This window comes from Chenopodium album, chromosome 12 (genome assembly GCF_948465745.1).
Source record: "Chenopodium album chromosome 12, dcCheAlbu1.1, whole genome shotgun sequence".
Classification (NCBI taxonomy): Eukaryota; Viridiplantae; Streptophyta; class Magnoliopsida; order Caryophyllales; family Amaranthaceae; genus Chenopodium; species Chenopodium album.
The window spans coordinates 31,332,419-31,337,005 of NC_137845.1; the positions used below are offsets into that span (position 1 = coordinate 31,332,419).

At 40.3% G+C, this 4,587-nt stretch overlaps 1 non-coding gene across 1 annotated transcript; it reads right to left on the reverse strand.

Moving 5' to 3' along the window:
- Positions 1-1,044: 1,044 nt before the first annotated feature.
- Positions 1,045-1,151, reverse strand: LOC145573340 (small nucleolar RNA R71). Its single transcript, XR_014097387.1, has one exon. It is a non-coding gene; the product is annotated as a small nucleolar RNA R71 (small nucleolar RNA).
- Positions 1,152-4,587: the final 3,436 nt, after the last annotated feature.

The window sequence follows — 4,587 nt, forward strand, 5'->3', positions numbered from 1 at the left end:
TGTTTAAGTAGAATTTAGTATTCTATGGCATGATCTCCATGATAATCATCGTTATCCATCTTTGTTTGATCGTGTTTAACACCCCCATAACCCCTAGCGTTGTTTCCCTTATTTTAGTTCTTCTAGCTTTCGATTTATTATTTTGCTTTTTCTCATTTCGTCATCGTAGTAGTTTGACTATTGAAAAACACAAAAAATATTCAAAATACCCCTTTGTAATAGATTCATAATTCACCTTGATTGTGCAAAATCCCCTTTTCCTCATGGATTAATCCTTTGCTTTCCCCTATACTTGTGTTAGGGTACTGAACAGTATAAATATAATTTGACTAGGAGGAGATAGTAAACAACCTATTTCCCTTAGTATCAAATTTTGGCGCTGTTGCCAGGGAAACGGCTAGTTTTGCACTTTTATTGTGTTATTATTGGATTCATTGCTTTTGCTTTTGTTCATTTATTCTTTTGCTAGTCATTGCTAATTGTTTGTTTAGCTTTGGTGGATGCTTAGGAGATCTTAAGGACCACCCATACATAACATTGATCACGAGATTGACTGAACTTTGAGATAAGTCCTTAGGCTTTATCAAGAAGAGGGAAGAGGTCTTGGTGTTATTGTTGAGAGTGGGAGTGATTCTTGTTCTTCAAGTTCGCAAAGTGAGGCAATGGCGGGACAAGAGGATGAAGTTTTGTTTCGCGAGTTTGGAAATCCGGAGGATTATGAGCTCATGGGAGGGATTTTGCTTCCCGTCACGGAAACCAACTTTACCATTCACCCCCAATACACGAGAATGGTATAAGTAGAACAATTTTCGGGTTCTCCAAGCGAAGATCCCATTAAGCACCTTGATAGATTCCTTTAGCTATGTGTTATGATTCAAAATCAATCAAGTTTCTCAAGAGTACATTCGAATGCATCTATTTCAATAACCACTTTCGGGTAGAGCTAAGAATTGGCTCAAGCAAGTCAAGCCAAATTCTCTCACAACATGGAGGGAGATAGTTAAGGCATTCTTGAAGAGATTCATTTCCGAGGAAAAGATCGCCGAAATGAGAAGGAAGATTGCGTCATTTGAACAAGAAGCGGATGAGAGTCTTAGTGAAGCTTGGGAAAGGTTCAAGGAGTTGGTACAAGCATGTCCTCATCATGAATACAATCAAAGCTTGCTCATGCAATTCTTCTATGATGGATTGGAACCTATGTCTAGAGCTAACGTAGATGCGGGGGCGGGTGGACAATTGATTAAGATCCCCCAAAACCAAGTTGAAGCAACAATCGAAGAGGTAGCGAAGAACTACTCTTGGGGTGGTAGAAGGAGGAATGCTCTGAAGAAAGGTGGGATGTACAAATTAGAGAAGGTTTATCAATTGCAACATCAAATTAAGCTTTTGACCAAGGGGCTTGCAAATTTGAACACAAGTTTTAATAGTGGGGCAAGCTCTTCTCAAGTCAATTCTTTCACATGTCAAAATTGTGGTGGCACAAACCACGATACATCTTATTGTGGGGGTTTGAGTCCCGAGCATATGGCTTCTTACAACCCAAGACAAGATGGATATAGGGGAATTGGCAGAAGAGTAGCTTGGAGACAACCACCACTCGGATTTGCACCTCAACCTCAATAATGGGGGGCAACAAGCTCAACCATCATACAATTCCAACCCTCAATACCAAAACCCACCTCCACCTAAAAACCAAAATCAGAAAGGAAACTACTCAAGGAACAACCAATACAATAATCAAAACCAATACAACAACCAAAATCAAGTGTCTCAAAGGAGTCAAGATCAAGCATCTCAATCCGATTTCACACAAACCCAAATTCTTTAACAACTCCAAGCCATGAATCAACAAATGCAAGAAATCAAAGCTCATAACAAGATGGTTGATTCACAATTAGCCCAATTAGACGAGAGAGTACCTTTCAACTCACCTTCTACTTTACTCGGACAACCACAAGCAAACCCCTCTCATAACATAAAACCCGACTCTTGCAAGGCAATCACATTGAGATCGGGCACATCCTATGAACGGCCAAAAGAGGGAGAAAGTGAGGAAAAGAAGGGAGGAGAAGAAGGTGTGAAGGGGGAGAAGAGAGTTGAAGAAGACAAGGTTGTTGGGAAAGAAGAGAATGTGGAGAAAAAGAAGCCTAATGATGAGAAGACAACTTCAAATCCTAATGAGAGTAGGAATCTAGATGAGCCGATTCCTTTTCCCGGGAGGCTTGAGTAGAGAAAGTTGAATGATATATAAATTCGCAAAATTCATTAGTGTAATGAAGAACTTACACATAAGTCTCCCTTTCATCGAGGTTGTTACCTAAATGCCTTCTTACTCCAAATTTCTCAAGGACATCCTAACCAACAAGAGGAAGCTCAATGATGAGCTCATTACCCTCCCTCATAAAGTTAGTGCACTCGTTCAACACAAGATGCCAAAGAAAGAGAAGGACCCGGGAAGCTTTACTTTACCGGTTAAGATCGGTAATATGGAACCTAGGGGTGCCTTGGTGGATTTAAGAGGGAGTGTTAGCTTAATTCCCCTCTCCATTGCACAAAAACTCAATATTGAAATGATACCCACAAGGAAAACAATTCAATTAGCCGATCGCTCGGTCAAACTTCCTTGTGGTGAACTTGAGGATGTTCCTATTCAAGTTGGGCATATCTATGTGCCATGTGATTTTGTAGTGATGGATATGGAGGAAGATGTTGATACTCCTTTGATCTTGGGGCGTGAAGCTCTTAAAACCTTGGGGGTGGTCATCAATTGCAAGAACAATACTATTACATGTGAAATGGCCGATGAGAAGATTGTCTTTGAGTTTTCCAAATTACTCAAGACCCCCATGGTTGAGAAATGCTATCGAGTTGATGTTGTGAATGAGGAGTTAGATCGCTTAGGGAGGGTAATGATGAAGCCTCAAGATCCAATGATTGAATCTCTTACATGCAAGGAAGAGTTCCACTTTCAAGAGGCAAGAGAGTTTATCATTGGTATGGAAGAAACCTCAAAGGAGGAAGAGGTTGAACAACAAGAAGAGATCGGGCTTGAGCATAAAGAGGAGAAATTGGAGGAGAGTTCTAAGCCTCCTCCTAAGGTAGAAATCAAGCCCCTTTCCCCTTCTTTGAAATATGCTTATCTTGATAATGAGGGAAAATACCCTATTATTATCAATGCTACCCTTGATGGACTTGATTTGGAAAAATTGCTTGATGTTTTAAGAAAATATAAAGATGTAATAGGCTATAGCATTGATGATATCAAGGGTATTAGCCCTTGTTTATTCATGCATCATATTCATCTTGAAAATGATCAATCCACCTCCATTGAACCTCAAAGGAGGTTAAACCCCAACCTCCAAAAGGTTGTTAAGAAGGAAATTTTGAAACTACGTGAGGTGGGAATCATCTATGCTATCTCTGATAGCAAGTGGTTAGCCCGGTTCATGTAGTTCCAAAAAAGGGTGGAATGACCATCATCAAAGGTGAAGGAGGAGAGGAAATCTCCACCCGGACAGTGACCGGGTGGAGAATGTGTATTGACTATAGGAGGTTGAATAAAAATATAAAGAAGGACCATTTTCCTCTCCCATTCATGGACCAAATGTTAGAAAGACTTTCTCACCATGCTTTCTTTTGTTTCTTGGATAGGTACTCCATCTAAGTGATCAAGAGAAAACTACTTTCACATGTCCATATGGAACATTTGCATACTGGAGAATGTCATTCGGGTTATGCAATACTCCTTCAACATTCCAACGATGCATGACTTCTATTTTCTTTGAAATGCTTGAAAAGGAGATTGAAGTATTCATGGATGATTTCAGTGTTGGTGGCTCGTCTTTTGACACTTGTCTTTATAGTCTTGAGAAAGTTTTGAAAAGGTGTCAAGAGACGAGTTTGGTTTTGAATTGGGAAAAATGCCACTCTATGGTTGAGGAGGGTATTGTCCTTGGCCATAAAGTTTCAAAAAATGGCATTGAAGTTGATCTGGCCAAGGTTTCGGTGATTGCAAAGTTGCCCCCTCCTACTTCTACCACGGGAGTAAGAGCTTTTCTTGGGCATGCCGGTTTTTACCGGAGATTTTTTAAAAAATTTTCATCAATCACCAAACCTTTGACCGAATTACTGAAGAAGGATGTTGTTTTTAGTTTCAATGAGGCTTGCCTTGAGGCATTTCGTAAGTTCAAGGAAGCTCTCATCTCCTCTCCCGTTGTGCAAGCTCCGGATTAGAGCTTGCCTTTTGAGCTAATGTGCGATGCTAGTGACTTTGCAGTAGGTATCGTGCTTGGGCAAAAGAAGGAAGGAAAATCACATGTCATCTACTATGCAAGTAGAACTCTAGATGAAGCTCAAAGGAATTATACAACGACGGAGAAGGAAATGCTAGCGGTTGTGTTTGCCTTTGACAAGTTTAGGTCCTATCTTATTTTCTCTAAGGTGATTGTGTACACGGATCATATAGCGGTTAGATATATCATGACTAAGAAGGAAGCAAAGACTCGCCTTATCCGTTGGGTTCTCTCCCTTCAAGATTTCCACATGAAATGAGAGACAAGAAAGGAGCGAAGAACTATGTTGCGGATC